The sequence below is a fragment of the Schistocerca nitens genome, chromosome 3 (assembly GCF_023898315.1).
Source record: "Schistocerca nitens isolate TAMUIC-IGC-003100 chromosome 3, iqSchNite1.1, whole genome shotgun sequence".
Classification (NCBI taxonomy): domain Eukaryota; kingdom Metazoa; phylum Arthropoda; class Insecta; order Orthoptera; family Acrididae; genus Schistocerca; species Schistocerca nitens.
In genome coordinates this window covers 711,809,394-711,827,383 of record NC_064616.1, presented here as the reverse complement: position 1 = coordinate 711,827,383, position 17,990 = coordinate 711,809,394, and the positions used below count along the sequence as shown (strand labels likewise).

At 45.9% G+C, this 17,990-nt stretch overlaps 1 pseudogene; it reads right to left on the bottom strand.

Moving 5' to 3' along the window:
- Nucleotides 1-6,367: 6,367 nt before the first annotated feature.
- On the bottom strand, nucleotides 6,368-6,485 carry LOC126249912 (5S ribosomal RNA; annotated as a pseudogene).
- Nucleotides 6,486-17,990: the final 11,505 nt, after the last annotated feature.

Here is a 17,990-nt window from a genome sequence, read left to right as displayed (position 1 = left end):
CCGAACGTTTTAATTACGCGGTGCATGTCTCCGACTGAAAAGTATATACTACGCTTACCGTCGAAAGTCGTGAAACATCTATGGGCGAAATGCAGCGACTGGTAAGGTGTAGTGGTACTGCGAGGAGAACCGTGGTAGGAGGCATGCACCGGGGAGGCTGCGCGCGAAGCACGGAGCGCCGCAGGCGCCGTTGTCTGCGCCCAAAGTAAACTTTTCTACCAGATAACAGCCGGAGACTACCTCACTACGAAACCTCTCGCAACAGACAAACGCTGCGATAGCCAAGTTATGATGCTACCAGGCGCCACTATGTGCCACAAAAACACACAAATAGTTCTGGCATTTAGTATAATTTGTGGAGTATTCACCTGCGAATAGATATGGATTCACGCAGGAGCCGCGAGAACAAGATCAGAATAATTGGGGAGCGCACAGAGACATTTAAGCAATCACTTTCCTGTGCTCTGAACGCGAGTGAAACGGGAAGAAATTCTAGCTCGTGGTGCAGTGGGAAGTCCTCCCTGCCATGCACTTCACAGTCGTTCATGTAGATGTAGGTTGTGCAAACACGACCTCATCAAGACCAACATCGTTGAAGCCAAAGTTTCCGCCGAATGCAGTGTGGCACGACAAAACGAGATTCGTTTTCTAAATTAAAAAAATGGTTCAAATGGCTCTAAGCGCAATCGGACTTAACAGCTGAGGTCATCAGTCCCCTAGAACTTAGAACTACTTAAACCTAACTAACCTAAGGACATCACACAAATCCATGTCCGAGGCAGGATTCGAACCTGCGACTGTAACAGCCGCGTGGTTCCCGACTGAAACGCCTAGAACCGCTCGGCCACCGCGGCCAGCTTTCTCAATTATCTGAAGTGCAGTCTTGATCGACAAAGGCCAACCTTCTAGGTTTCTGGTTATCGTAAGAGATGCCGTTTTATTCCCGAACATTGTCTTTCCATTAGAGAAACGGCTGTGTGGTCACTCTTTATAGCTTCTTACAGCGAAACATTGTTAAACACCAAAACTGCACCCATCTAAATTGTTCCAAAGCAAAAAGAAAAAGTCGACGCCAAGGTCATCAGAGACTGATAACATACCTAGACTCGACAAGGGAGGGGAATGAAATTGACGTCGGCCTTCGTGAAGGAGTCGTCTTACAACTAACCTAATATATATAAGGAAGTCGCAGTGTGCTCAAAAGGAAGCCACCGAAGCTTACAAGTAAACGTCCGTCGACACTTTGGTAATTAGGTGGGGAACTAGTTTAGTTGCAGAATAATGAGGGAGTGGCGTGCACTATTACAAGACACGAAAAACCTAAACGTGAACGCCAATCCTTCGGTCCGCGGGTCCAGTGTTTCAACCATTGCACAAAACACTCACTGCCACTGTCGGTTTTACGGTAACGATGTAATTATGACGCTCGTAAATTCCACAAAGCAGCTCCCAGGTGCGAGGAACTACCTATTCACGTCCATTACGCTTTATAGCAAAGAAGTTGTGCTTAACGACACAGGATTAACTTCCATCTCGCAGCATAGCGTACAGAAAGTGAACACTACAGCAACTTGTTATGAGAACTGCAATTCTGAGGGTCGTTGCGAGAATGAACTATGTATACAGATTCAGAGATTTTGCAATGGACAGACGCGAAAAAAAAAAAAAGAACAGAACTGTTACTTTGGATCTGTAGAAGAAAGGCTAGTCCTAAGTGCTGAGAAAGCGACCTCACTTAATTTACTGGGAGATATGCTGTCAGTAGTATTACGTTAGTTTTTAAATAATAGCAGGTGATTCAGCTGGGCCTCGGAAAATCTAACTAAATGTCTTCCTGGATGAATGAATTTACTGGTTATCTAAAAGATGAAGCAAAAATGGTTCAAATGGCTCTGAGCACTATGGGACTTAACATCTGAGGTCATCAGTCTGCTAGACTTAGAACTACTTAAACCTAACTAACCTAAGGACATCACACACATCCATGCCCGAGACAGGATTCGAACCTGCGACCGTAGCAGCAGCGCGGTTCCGTACTGAAGCGCCTAGAACCGCTAGGCCAAAACGGTCGGCAGAGATGAAGCAAAACAGCGAAAAAAATTACCTTTGTATAAGCTAGACATGACAGAGTTTTGAGACAAAGGCTCAGCACAGGTGACAAGACAAAAACAGTAAACAGCTCATACATATGAAGATCTGTAAATCACATGTGTTGCAACGTCATCTGAATTTCCATTCCGGTGTTGGTGCTTTTTTTTTTTTTAGGCTCTGGATGCCTTGTCAGTGTTTCTTTGCTTTTTGTAAACAGTCTGGGAGGCGGTAGAGTGATGTCTGAAACCCTCATTCGTGGCGGAGAGTAACGTTATCATACGTTGCGTTGACACGCCGACAAGAGCTGCCCCCTCGCCTTCCCCGGGTCTGCTCCTCTCCATTCATTATCAATGAATGAAGGTGCTTCCCCTAAGCCGAATGAGGCTCTAGCTAGCAGTTTCGCAAGGGGGTTTGCGTGATAAAGGCAGGAGTCTGCTGGGAGGGGCCAATGACAGATCACCTACGCTATGCTTGTGCCGAGAAGTGAATTTATCGCCGAAACTTTTAACTGTAAAGCGCCATATTACGTCGCGACCGAAAAGTTTACCAGGACTTGGTTCTTTTTGTAAAAATGCTTAGTCAAACACGAAATAACAATTACTGCACTGTGTTGCCGGTGCAGATTATTACAGAGAGCATCTTCAGATCATGTTACTACCTGTGTGGTTAATTTGTGAGGAATTTTCATCTTAACCAACAACTAACGTCAGTTTCCTAGTCGAGGACTCTCTAGACCAGACGTTTTTATTGCCTGAGTGTTTACTAATAAAACAGCCGCGACTATATGTATGGCCCAATCTAGGTTGAGTGGGGATGGGGTGTTAAATTATTGTCGCGGTGAATGAATTAACAGTTTTGAAATTTCATGACACATAGCTGTGAGTATACTCCCTACTAGTCTATTAAGTTTACATTTTCTGATTTTCTTAAAATGTACACTGGTGTTATACGAATGTCTGACTGGTGAGAATTTTTTTGGTTTTTTTTTGAGGGGGAGTGGCCCTTCTGGATAAGCTCTCGAAAACAGCGACCATCAGTTGTGCTCACACATAAATGCTTTCCTTCGGGCACTACAGTACGAACTGGGAACTTCTGCGAATGACTATCACGTAAGTAAACATCTCAAACACTTTTTCCTTTTCTTGTGGCTTTGTCTCTCATCGGAGCAGGGTCGGCATCGTTACTAACAGATTTGGCATGCTTAATGTAAAGGGTGTCCACACGCCCTTCATGTCCCCAACAACCTACCTGTCGGGACGGAATCTGTGTACCTCAATTGTGTAGGGTGTAGTGTTAGTCATGTGAAAATGAGCGGAAGTTTTCAAAATGTTTGAGAACCGTATAACTGAGGCGGGGCTCGAGTACCAGGCCAGTATTCACCCAGTGAGATGCGGTAAACCACCTAAAAGTCGCATACAGGCTGGCCGACTCACGAACGCTTGTCGTTCATCCTCCCCGTCCCAGAAGCGGCGCTTTAAGACGCACGGCTATCCCGGTGTGTAAGTAAACATATCAAACACAAAAAATTTATTTACACTTTACTGGAATAGTTCCAGATAGGAAACTGTTACACTGTAACAAAAGTCTCAGAGGGCGCACTACAACAACCGGGTGCCCATTCGCACACAATTTTATAGCGTAGCTACAGAAAACGCCAGCCGCTCACATGGCAGCATTCCTACAGATGGCATCTGTGCAGTAACGGTACAACCTTCTCCTCTTATTTTTCGGAAACCGGTCCTAAATTATAAAACAATGGGAAGCATTAAGGCAAGGCGCAGGGTAAATTACGAGCGGCAGCGCCGTGTCTGCGATGTAGCGAGCGCTGCAAATGGAAGTGGGCAAGAAGCCGCCGACGCGCTTTGCATTCGGCGCGCCGGCCCGGCCGCGCCATGTACAGACTACAGTCAGCCGCTGATTGACGGGTTCCGGGCTTCCCAGCCGCGTCCCTCTTCAGCTTGCACTTCTCGACATCTCGACGATGACAGCTCAGTGAAACAACAGTAACTAGATGAGTGGATAATTCCTTTTCTCGACCCTCTTTACAGAATTTCCCGCCAATGTTTCCGAGGAAACAATGCGAACGGCCGATGAAAAGTTGTAACAGACGCTTAACATTTCGTCGTTAGTTGGACTCTAAATCATATGCGCAGCAGGCTTCACGAAAACTTGGCGTGGCAAAATATTCTATTGCGAAAACTGTCATTAATCAAAAACGTAATTATTAACTATCCGAAACGGCATGTGCCATTCATAGGAATTAATAATCCTGCCGTTTTTTTTGTGTCATCGAGATAATGAATAGAACAGAAACAATGAACAGAAAACAATGCTCTTCGCTGTGCATCAACGATGCAAGTATTCTGTAACTGCAGCCGTCACCACGTGACACGCCAAGCGCCGCCAGCGAGAGACTCACCAATCCGCAGCTGCTGGCGACGCCGCAGGTGGCCGTCTCGTCGGAGGCGTCGTCCCGTGACAGGCGCCCGCGTGACGGGACGAGAACGGCGACGCCTGCGCACCTCGTGGCACGTCACACGCGGCCGGAGTCACGGCACCAACTGAAGCAGCGTCCCTCACAGCTGCTCGCCGACTGTCACGACTACAGCAGCGCTCCCGACGGCCGCTGGCGCAACTACCGCCGCGATGTTCGCTCTTGCCCGGACGAGGAAAGGGACGCCGCTGCCGCGGCAGCGTCGTACATCATCCGGGGGACGTGACCTGCTGCGACGTTCCGTTTCCGGAGAAGCTGCGTTCGGCGGTCAGTTCGCTCGCTTCACGGCCGCTTCCGGCCTCCGCACGCGCAGGTCAACTTTATTGCGTCGTCACTACGGGCGGAAGGAGCGGCGCGCGTGACTAATGCGGAGATTTACGGGACTAAGGACTTTGTAGTATCCGGCGACTTTCCAGACGAAGCCATAGTAAAGTGCGAGCGTACTCGGCACTTAATTCGTGACACATCAAGCTGCTGCTCGAAAGCTGGCGTTTGTCCTTACGAGTGCAACGCGACCATGAAGGTTATTTTTTAATGTGTGCACTGACAAGGGAACCTCCCCATCGCACCCCCCTCAGATTTAGTTATAAGTTGGCACAGTGGATAGGCCTTGAAAAACTGACACAGATCAATCCAGAAAACAGGAAGAAGTTGTGTGGAACTTTAAAAAAATAAGCAAAATATACAAACTGAGTAGTCCATGTGCAAGATACACAACATCAAGGAGAATGTGAGTGCAGGAGCGCCGTGGTCCCTTGGTTATCGTAAGCAGCTGCGGAACGAGAGGTCCTTGGTTCAAGTCTTCTCTCGACTGGAAAGTTTCCTTTCTTTATTTTCGCAAAGTTATGATCTGTCCGTTCGTTCATTGACGTCTCTGTTCACTGTAATAAGTTTAGTGTCTGTGTTTTGAGACCGCACCGCAAAAGCGTGCGATTACTAGACGAAAGGACGTGCCACTCCAATGGGAACCGAAAACATTTGAACGCAATGTCATAGGTCAACCGATTCCTCCAAAGTAAAACACGTCTGATATATTCTATACGACACTGGTGACGGCATGTGCGTCACATGACAGGAATATGTTGTCGACCCACCTAACTTGTACACCTGGCGAATGGGTAAAGAGATTCTTCTACCTTGCCCGATTTAGGTTTTCTTGTAGATGTGATTATCACTCCCAAAAAAGTGATGAAAACATAAGAGTTTGTCACATAAACTGAAAATAAAAAGTTAAACTTTCCACGCGAGGGAAGACTTGAACCAAGAACCTCTCGTTCCACAGCTGCTCACGCTAACGACGGGACCACGGCGCTCATGAGCTCACATTGTCCTTGATGTTGCCTATCTTGCGCATGGGCTACTCAGTTTGTATATTTTGCTTATTTTTTTATAGTTGCACACAATTTCTTCCTGTTTTCTCGATTGGTCTGTGTTCAGTTTTTCAAGGCCTATCGACTGTGCCAACTTATAACTAAATCTGAGGGGGGTGCGATCGGGAGGTTCCCTTGTGAGAAACACACAGCTGAGAGGTATGCACGAAAAAACTTATAGTTAACACCCTTATCTCTCTAACCTCCGTCTGAACAGGTCCCGGAAGATCCTAACGGTACTGACCGACCGCCGTGTCATCCTCTGACTATAGGCGTCACTGGATGTGAATATGGAGGGGCGTGTGGTCAGCACACCGCTCTCCCGGACGTTGTCAGTTTTGGTGACCGGAGCCGCTACTTCTCAGTGAAGTAGCTGCTCAATTGGCCTCACAAGGGCTGAGTGCACCCCGCTTGCCAACAGCGCTTGGCAGACCGGACGGTGACCCATCCAAGTGCTAGGCAAGCCCGACAGTGCTTAACTTCGGTGATCTGACGGGAACAGGTGTTACCACTGCGACACGGCCGTTGGCCTACATCTACATCTACGGGGTGAAAATTAATTAAGCTGACAAACTCTGACAGGTTGCACAGGACACCGGAAGAAATACAGGGCGAGTCAAAAGTCCTTGGACACCTTGATAAGTTGGAAGATTAAAGGGAAAATTGAAATGTGATGATGGGAACATAGGTCTGACGTGGGGCCGCAACTTTTGGAGTGAATGTCATTCATGGCCGCCATCTTGAAATCCGCCAATGGACAACACGTAGAACATGTGTTGTAGCAGTCGGTATGAAGGTAATTTCCCAACTTTAAACATTAATAACCTCTGAACTGTACAAGAAAGACAAAAACAAATTACACCACGAAATTCCAGAGCTCAAGCGAGTGTTATTTGATGCGTCATACAGCCCCCTTCCCATTAAAAAAATTACTTGAATCCAAAATGGCGGATTTCAAGATGGCGGCCATGAATGACATTCATTCCAAAAGTTGCGGCCCCTCGTCAAACCTATGTTCCCACCATCACATTTCATTTTTCCCTTTAATCTTCCAACTTATGAAGGTGTCCAAGGACTTTTGACTCGCCCTGTATTTTTCTCAAATGTCATAATTCCCTGTGAGAATTTTTTAAACCGTTAGAAGGATGAAAATGAATTAAATCAGTGAACTCTGGGAAGTGGCATAGGACATTAAAAACAGTTTTTCTAATGTGTTTTCCTGTGAGACACCATTTTACTAGGACACCAGATCTTATTTACAGCAGAAAAAATAACGCAAACCATTTTTATTGTTTATTAGTCTTTATTATAAAGAGACAACGACATTGACACAATACAATTACTCCAGTTAAAGCACAGGTCCAAAAACGCCTCCATTGAGTTGTAAACAAATGTTACACGGGCCGATCGTGTTCTGTGTAACACGGGTAAAGTCTGCAGGGGGCCATCAGATCCTATTCTGATTCGATAGGGGCTCTGTAAGCAAAGCTGCGCATCTCTCTCCACACAAAATAATCCAGAGGGATCAAATCAGGCCATCGTACAGGATCATCTCTGCCACTCCACTTTTACCGAAACTGTCGGTTCACGAATCGACGCACAGGACGACTGAAATGTACCGGGGCCCTGCGCTGTCTTGTAGCGAGTGGCACGTTATCCAACAATTCTGACAATGTTCTGGCTAGTAAATGTTAATAATTCCGGCCATTTAATGATCCACACATTCACGTAGAATCGCACTTGATGAGCGTGAGTAAATGTGGCATGAGGATTAAGCTCACTCCAACTATGCGAATTGTGGATGCTGAAGACCCCATCACGCCCGAACAATACTTCATCTGTAAACAGCACAGAGGATGGAAACGTAGGATGCATTTGACATTCTTCCAGGTACCACTCCGAAAATTATGCTCTGTGTGGATAATCCTCTGGTTCCAGGTTGCGCACACTGCAAGTGAAATGGATGTAACAGCTATTCATGAAGAACGTTTCTCACATTCTGCTGTTCGTCCCCATGTGACGCGTAATATGAATGGGACATATCGACCTACCCAGTAAGACCATTGGGACACGTGTCCCACACCCCTGAAATTGCCCTTTCCCCCAATTTCCATACGACTTTAACCAATGACTAACCTCTAAAAAGACTACGCAACGTTTATGCAATGAAAAGAGCTCCTACACAAAAAATTAAAAATAGTAGTCTAAGAGTTAAAATGTGGCCGTAAAAAGTGTTTCATTACGCTGAAATAAGAGAAAACGCAATACGAAAATCATTTAAGCGTTTAAAATATCTTCCATCTCTGGTGGGATCGAAATCAAAGGGACGTTTGGATTTAACTTTTGTTCTTCCCTTTCTTCTTTTCATAATATCACAATATCTGGTAATAAGTTAGATTTGAAACTTCCTGGCAGATTAAAATTCAGTGACGGACCGGGCTCTAACCTATAACCTTTGCCTTTCACGGACAAGTTCCCGCCACTTCTCAGCAATATCTTTCCCTGAGTGAGTGCTAGTCCCGAAATGTAGTCGGGACAACGCCTGTGAAGTATGGAAGGAAGAAGTAGAGGTACTGGAGGAAGTGAAGCTGTGAGGGTGGGGGCTGGAGTATTGCTTGAATAGCTCAGATGGTAGAGCACCTGCCCGCGACAGGTAGAGGTCCCAGGTTCGATTCCAAATCCGGAACACAGTTTCAATCGGCCATTATGTTCCAGACCAGCTCACACTCCGGTGCAGAGTGAAAATTCATTCTAGAGCTTAGTTAAATTACCCTCCCCCCCCCCCCCCCCTTGCCCGTTCGCCTCAATTTTTGCTTACACTACCTTGTTCCACACACACTTTCTAGTCTTATACCTATATTAAAGACAAACGCCGTTAACTAATAGCATCATATTAGAGCTGTGGCATGGATATTTCGGCATCAGGAAAGAAGAAACCGCTTGGTAGGGTGCTTTGCTATGACTGTAGCCGATCGCTTCATCAAACAATGTTGATATCCCGTCCGTCCTGTTGATGGAGGAAGAAAAAGATCAGGGATGACAAATTGGACGATATTACACCCCGCGATAATGGTTGGCGCTACAGTTTGGAACCGCGCGACCGCTACGGTCGCAGGTTCGAATCCTGCCTCGGACATGGATGTGTGTGACGTCCTTAGGTTAGTTAGGTTTAAATAGTTCTAAGTTCTAGGGGACTGATGACCTCAGAAGTTAAGTCCCATAGTGCTCAGAGACATTTGAATCATTTGATAATGGTTGGCCTATAATAAACATCGTTAGCACCGCACTAACTCCTTTCTGGTAATGATCTGACGTTTTAAAAGGTTGCCACTCAGCCACAGACGTTCAGTTTGCGTAACTCGGTTCGAACTGCGTTTTTGGAAACTGGCAATTCAAGAAGCTGAGAGAGTTATATGAAAACTTACGTTTTTGTGTTTGCATTATTTTTTATTTACATAATACCTTTTCGCAAGCATACTGCGTTCTGGAATACAGAAGTTTCCATTATTTTGTTAAGCACCTGTTGCCTTAGTTACATTTTAATAGCCTTCGTTGGCCGGCCGGAGTGGCCGAGTGGTTCTAGGCGCTACAGTCTGGAACCGCGCGACCGCTACGGTCGCAGGTTCGAATCCTGCCTCGGGCATGGATGTGTGTGATGTCCTTAGGTTAGTTAGGTTTAAGTAGTTCTAAGTTCTAGGGGACTGATGACCACAGCAGTTGAGTCCCATAGTGCTCAGAGCCATTTGAACCATTTTTGAACGTGACTCTGCCAAACGGGACGCTACTAATGCTTCATCCGAACATTACAGGTTTATTTTCCCTGCTCATTAGCATTAACTTACATTTTTCGGCATTTTGAGATAGCTGAAATTCATCACACCAACTAGATATTTTGTCTAAATTATCTGTATCCTCTTAGTCACTCAACTTCGGCATCTTCTCGTACACCACGGCAACATCAGCAAACAACAGTAGATTGCTGCCAACCTTTTCGCTGTGTCCTTTATGTATATAGAAAATAATAGCGGCCTACCACATTTCCTTGTGCACTCCTCACGGTACCCTTCTCTCTGATGAATACTCGCCGTCGAGGACGATACTGGGTTCTATTGCTTATGAAGCCTTCGACCCACTCACTTATCTGGGAACCTATTCCACATGCTCATACCTTTGTTCACAGTCTCCAGTGGGGCACCGTGTCAAACGCTTTCCGAAAATTTAGAAATATCGAATCTACCTGTTGCTCTTCATCCATAGTTTTCAGTACATCATGTGAGAAAAGGGCAAGCTGAGTTTCGCACGAGTGATGCTTTCTAAACCCGTGCTGATCCGTGGACGTAAGTTCTCGGTCATAAGAAAATTTACTATACTCGAACTGAGAATATGTTCAAGGATTCTGCAGCAAACAGATGCTAGGGATATTAGTCTGTAACTTTGCTGGTCGATTCTTTTACCCTTCTCACATACAGGAGTCACCTGCGCTTTTTTCCAGTCGCTTGGGACTTTACGCTGGGCGATAAATGCAAGCTTAGTAAGAGGCCAATGCCACAGAATATTCTGCGTAAAATCGAATTCGGATTCCATTCGGATCTTTGCAACTTGTTTTCATTCTTTCAGGTTGTTCGTCAGGGAAGTTTATCACTATGTCGTCTATACGGAAGTTTGTTCGATGTTGAAATGACGGTATGTTTGTACGATTTCTTAAATGCCATATTTAAAACTTCGGCTTTCGTTTTGCTATCTTCAACTGCCACACCAGACTGGTCAACGAGTGACAAGATGGAAGCATTAAGCTACCGGCACAGGGAAAATGGTATGAAAATAGGTAAATGAAAAATCAGTCTCATAACTTTCCTCACACCCCTCGTACAGACCATGACTCGCTAAATACACTCCTGGAAATTGAAATAAGAACACCGTGAATTCATTGTCCCAGGAAGGGGAGACTTTATTGACACATTCCTGGGGTCAGATACATCACATGATCACACTGACAGAACCACAGGCACATAGACACAGGCAACAGAGCATGCACAATGTCGGCACTAGTACAGTGTATATCCACCTTTCGCAGCAATGCAGGCTGCTATTCTCCCATGGAGACGATCGTAGAGATGCTGGATGTAGTCCTGTGGAACGGCTTGCCATGCCATTTCCACCTGGCGCCTCAGTTGGACCAGCGTTCGTGCTGGACGTGCAGACCGCGTGAGACGACGCTTCATCCAGTCCCAAACATGCTCAATGGGGGACAGATCCGGAGATCTTGCTGGCCAGGGTAGTTGACTTACACCTTCTAGAGCACGTTGGGTGGCACGGGATACATGCGGACGTGCATTGTCCTGTTGGAACAGCAAGTTCCCTTGCCGGTCTAGGAATGGTAGAACGATGGGTTCGATGACGGTTTGGATGTACCGTGCACTATTCAGTATCCCCTCGACGATCACCAGTGGTGTACGGCCAGTGTAGGAGATCGCCCCCACACCATGATGCCGGGTGTTGGCCCTGTGTGCCTCGGTCGTATGCAGTCCTGATTATGGCGCTCACCTGCACGGCGCCAAACACGCATACGACCATCATTGGCACCAAGGCAGAAGCGACTCTCATCGCTGAAGACGACACGTCTCCATTCGTCCCTCCATTCACGCCTGTCGCGACACCACTGGAGGCGGGCTGCACGATGTTGGGGCGTGAGCGGAAGACGGCCTAACGGTGTGCGGGACCGTAGCCCAGCTTCATGGAGACGGTTGCGAATGGTCCTTGCCGATACCCCAGGAGCAACAGTGTCCCTAATTTGCTGGGAAGTGGCGGTGCGGTCCCCTACGGCACTGCGTAGGATCCTACGGTCTTGGCGTGCATCCGTGCGTCGCTGCGGTCCGTCCCAGGTCAACGGGCACGTGCACCTTCCGCCGACCACTGGCGACAACATCGATGTACTGTGGAGACCTCACGCCCCACGTGTTGAGCAATTCGGCGGTACGTCCACCCGGCCTCCCGCATGCCCACTATACGCCCTCGCTCAAAGTCCGTCAACTGCACATACGGTTCACTTCCACGCTGTCGCGGCATGCTACCAGTGTTAAAGACTGCGATGGAGCTCCGTATGCCACGGCAAACTGGCTGACACTGACGGCGGCGGTGCACAAATGCTGCGCAGCTAGCGCCATTCGGCGGCCAACACCGCGGTTCCTGGTGTGTCCGCTGTGCCGTGCGTGTGATCATTGCTTGTACAGCCCTCTCGCAGTGTCCGGAGCAAGTATGGTGGGTCTGACACACCGGTGTCAATGTGTTCTTTTTTCCATTTCCAGGAGTGTATCTTAGAGCTCTTTACTTAGGATTTCAGCCAGCTCTCTGTCGCAGGAATAATGTGAACACGGAAAACTTTCCTGAGAGGCAGTAAATTCGGGAACTTGGTTACGAATATTTCTATGACTTACTGGCAAAATTTTGACATAATCTAAAAGTAAATCAGCCCGCATCTCGTGGTCGTGCGGTAGCGTTCTCGCTTCCCACGCCCGGGTTCCCGGGTTCGATTCCCGGCGGGGTCAGGGATTTTCTCTGCCTCGTGATGGCTGGGTGTTGTGTGCTGTCCTTAGGTTAGTTAGGTTTAAGTAGTTCTAAGTTCTAGGGGACTGATGACCATAGATGTTAAGTCCCATAGTGCTCAGAGCCATTTAAACCATTTTTTCTGCAGCGCTTAAGACCACTCGGCTAATCCCGCGCGGCCCCGCCTCGGTGCAAGATACAGTATTGTTTGTTTTTTAGTGCTGCATCTAGTTTCCCTCTATGGGCTATATCGCGAAAACGGCATGTGCAGTTACCGTGGAAAAAGTATTTTATTAAGTCATATCTTCGATAACGTATACACTATTCTATAAAACCATACCGTAAGTTACATTGTTAATAATATGAAAATTTTCTATCTTTGATATTCTGTGGGAATTTGAGTACGTGGTCTGTAAAAGCAATTCTGCATTTTCGAGGTTTCTTTCCACTCGTATTCACAACTGCAACTGTTATACGGGACTGATAAATCAGTTTTCATACTTCGTAGGAAGCCAGCACTGTCTGACGATTCCGAAAAAGTATTTCACTCATTTCGGTATACAATGTGTGGCGACGCGGGTTGATCGTTATTTCCGGTTATCCAAAAACACATGTACATGGAATTATTCTATAAGCCATTATATTCCCAGCAGTGACTGGCAAATAGTTGCATAGGCGATATATACGAGGGCGCGCCGAAATGTAATGTCTCCAATTTTTTATGTGAAAACTCTTAAAGCTTTTTATATAAAACAAACTTTATTGACATTACATCTTCATTCTTCATGTCTGCATATTTATTTCTCAACATACTCACCGTAGCGACGACCACAGTTCTTCCAACAAGAGACCAGTTTGTTGATATCGTCGCTGCAGAGTGTTTGACTTTGTTGACGGAGCCACAAAAATGGTTCAAATGGCTCTGAGCACTATGGGACTCAACTGCTGAGGTCATAAGTCCCCTAGAACTTAGAACTACTTAAACCTAACTAACCTAAGGACAACACACACATCCATGCCCGAGGCAGGATTCGAACCTGCGACCGTAGCGGTCGCGCGGTTCCAGACTGTAGCGCCAGAACCGCTCGGCCACCAGCGGCCGTGACGGAGCCACAACCTCACCTCTGCTTGCACCGCTTTATCACTGTCGAATTGAAGTCCTCGAAGGTGTTCTTTAAGGTCTGGAAACGGATGAAAATCGGAGGAGTCCACGTCGGGATTGTATGGAGGATGATCGATCCGTTGCAGAAGTTGCAGCGCTCACGTGTGGTCTGGCTGTGTCATGATGAAGGAGAGCGTGCTCCTGTGTTTACGAACCCTTCTAATTCGTGTTTTCAGTTTTTCACGCTACAATTCGGAGCCCTCTTAATGCCAGAAGGCTGCAACAGCGAAGCGGGGAAGTCCACCGAGTAATATGCATAACATGCAATATCTCAACCGATACTGAGAACAGGATCAAAAATTCGGAATCATTACTTTTCAGCACGCCGTCATAGTTATCAGTAGTTCGTTGCTGTTCATCACTGAATATTACGTCTCCATTGCTATAATGCATACGTTTATACTTCTCAGTGATTATTACGATCGAGCCAGCCGCGGTGGCCGTGCGGTTCTATGCGATTCAGTCCGGAACCTCTCGACTGCTACGGTCGCAGGTTCGAATCCTGACTCGGGCATGGATGTATGTGATGTCCTTAGGTTAGTTAGGTTTAAGTAGCTTTAAGTTCTAGGGAACTGATGACTTCAGATGTTAAGTCCCATAGCGCTCAGAGCCATTTGAACCATTACGAGCGACAATAAACTTTTACCCACCAAACAGAATGTTGTCCTTTGTAACAGTAATTTGTCAGTTTACTGGGACAATAAATGGGAAGTTCCGTGGCCCGTTACGAAGTCAGTGACATCACGCGTCTGTTACTGAAAGTACGTTTACACGAGCTATGAAAATTGCATATTGCCGACAATGTAACCTGATAGCGTTGTCGGGCAATGCGACAGCCACAGGAATTGCAGCCACATGTACTACAACAGTACCGGCTTATATTTCCCGACAATGTTTGCAGCAGTACGTTTCTGGGCGAGAAGTGTTTACAAGTGGTCACACTATTGCCACATAGTGTACGAAAGCAATTTAGTGGAACTGAGTGCGACTCTACTGCTTGAATATCACACGAGAATAAAATTTGAATGAACAAGTGAAATCAGGCTTTGTCGACGTGTTCTTTATTAAGTAAGCGGAATGATTCAAGGAATTTAGTTCGTGAACTGATGTTGGATACACACCTTTTCCAGAATTTTACCGGAATACCTAAAAACGGTTTCGAATATCTCGTACAAGCACCTGGTGCGAACTTGCTGAAACCGATACAAATATGAGAGAACGTATACCATTTACAACCTGATTGGAGATCACTCTTAACGTTTTTCGCCACTGACGATTCATGCAAAAGTTTAATTTTTCTTTCTACCATTTCGGAAATTCTTAAACAATTGAATATTCCGAGATCCACAGTGTCAAGAGTATGTCGAGATTACCAAATTTAATCATTATCTCTCACCACAGACAACGCAGTAGCCGACGGCCTTCACTTAACGACCGAAAACTGCGGCGTTTGAGTAGAGTTGTCAGTGCGAAGATATAAGCAACACTGTGTGAAATAACCACAGAAATCAATGTGGGACATACAACGAACGTATACTTGTACGTTAGGACACTGCGGAGAGGTTTGGCAGCAATGGGCTATGGCAGCAGACAACTGACGCGAGTACCTTTGCTACTCCTACCGAGCGAGGTGGCGCAGTGGTTAGACACTGGACTCGCATTCGGGAGGACGACGGTTCAATCCCGCGTCCGGCCATCCTGATTTAGGTTTTCCGTGATTTCCCTAAATCGCTCCAGGCAAATGCCGGGATGGTTCCTTTCAAAGGGCACGGCCGACTTCCTTCCCCATCCTTCCCTAATCCGATGAGACCAATGACGTCGCTGTCTGGTCTCCTTCCCCAAAACAACCAACCAACCAACCTACCTTTGCTAACAGCACATCGCCTGCACCGTCTCTCTTGGCTTGTTATCACATCTTCGGGACCCTATACGACTGGAAGACAAGGGAGTGGCCAGATGAGTCCAAATTTCAGTTGGCAAGAGCTGATGGTAGCGTTCGAAAATGGCGAAGACTTCGAGAAGCTCTGGGCCCAAACTGTCAGTTCGCAACTCGTGGTCGTGCCGTAGCGTTCTCGCTTCCCGCGTCCAGGTTCCCGGGTTCGATTCCCGGCGGGGTCAGGGATTTTCTCTGCCTCGTGATGACTGGGTGTTGTGTGATGTCCTTATGTTAGTTAGGTTTAAGTAGTTCTAAGTTCTAGGGGACTGATGACCAAAGATGTTAAGTCCCATAGTGCTCAGAGCCATTTGAACCATTTTTGAACCAAATTGTTAACAAGGCACTGTGCAAGCTGGTGGTGGCTCCATAATGCTGTGGGCTGACTTTACATAGAATGGACTTGGTCCTCTGGTCCAACTGAACCGATCATTGACTGGAAGTCGTTATGTTCGGCTACCTGGAGACCATTTGCAGCCTTTCATGAACTTCATGTTTCCAATCAACGGTGGAATATTGATGGATGACAATGCGATATGTCACTGGGCCACAATTGTTCGCGATTGTTTGAAGAACATTCCGGACAGTTCAAACGAATGATTTGGCCACCCAGATCTCCCGACATGAATACCATCGAACATTTGTGGGACGTAATCGAGAGATTAGTTCGTGCACAACATTCTGCACCGTCAACACTTTCGCAATTATGGAAGCTATAGGGGTAACATGGCTCAGTATTTCTGCAAGGGACTTCCAACGACTTGTTGAGTCCGAACCACGTCGAGCTGCTGCACTACGCCGGGAAAAACGAGATCCGACACGATATAGGAGGTATTCCATGACTTTTATCACCTCAGCGTGAAGTCAATGTAACAAACGTATACGTCGGCATTCATATCTTTGCATTAATACATTTAAGGAGACGAGAACTTTTAGGAAGCCAAACTGGGTCACGTTCATTTAGGATTCACATTTCTTCTAAATATGAGTTCGTTTGATTAGCAGAAATATTTTGAGTGCGTGAGACATCAAACTAATCATACGACAGTCATCCCACTGTGAAGAGATGGTCTTCTTTGGCAGTTGTATAAAATGTGATCCCAACCAATCGTAAGGTATATTTTCCCGATGTATAGATAACATTGAATAATGGTGTTAGGGGTCTGAGACCAATGGACTCCTGATCAGCTGAAACCTTAATAACTTCAGCGTGAATTCCGTCCGGCCCGGTGGCTTTACCATCCTTCTGCAATTCAGTGGTATGTACTACTTCCCTCTTTGTCATTTCAGGGCTGACTTTTTTGATTCTTGAGTCAGGTGGAGGAGGATCACTTCTATAATCTTTGAAAAGGATTTTCTTATATTCCATCCAACTTTTGAGTTTTCCTTCAACTCCTATGATTTCGTTATTTACATTCCTCAGCATTTGACTTCATCGTTTTCTTTGTAGGCCACTCAACTCTTTCACCTTCTTATATAAGTTGAAGTAATCGTTTTCTCCTGAAATATCTCAATTTCTTTACTTTTGCCAGAAATCCTTGAGTCCCTAGCTTCACTGCATTTTCTGCACATGTCTTTGTGTAAGCTTTTGAATTTTATGGGATCTTTGCTTTTATATTTCCTTCTTTCATTCATAATCTCAAGTATTTCATCAGTCATACAGTTCTGCCTTTCTTTGTTCCCGCCTTATCCAATGCAACTTTCCTGGATTTGAGTTATGCTACCTTTTGTAGAGTTCCACGTGGATTCAGCTTTTAGAGGCTGAGTCTCTTCTATTGATTTCATCAGTTCCTGCAGAGCAACATTAAACGAAGTTCAATATTCTTCTTTAAAATGCGTTATTTTGGTACCAGAAGTATGCAGAACTTTGGTAGAAAGAATAAAGGATATCATTAATGTCAGTTTGAAATTTAAAAAGAAAAAAAGTTTTATTTACATTTTCATTTTGTTCTGCAGCACACGAAAACATACTCGATAAAACTCACAACAAAATCGAGCGTGGTTCCGTCCTCATCGGCAATAGTTTGCCAACTCTCCTTTTTTCAGATTGGGATCTTTGTGTAGATTAATTTCGATGTTTCATAACCATGGTCGTGGATTAATCGCATATGTGAAATTCATAGTCCTCTCGTTAGTCCACAACGAACTCACAACAAGGTGCAAATAATAAAAAGGTTGCCATATACAAATGTAAGCAAATTTTCGGAAAAAACCGAACTGACATTGTTTTCGCTCAGAAACTTAACTCCAGCGCTGTCGGCAAAAGAAGTAGGAAACAAAGGTGAGAGCCAGACGGAAGCTTTTACAGACGAGGGCAGAGACAAATATTGCCCTACAATACGAAATATTCTCCACATTTGGATGACAACAGCTGCAATACCTCAGCAATACGTCGGC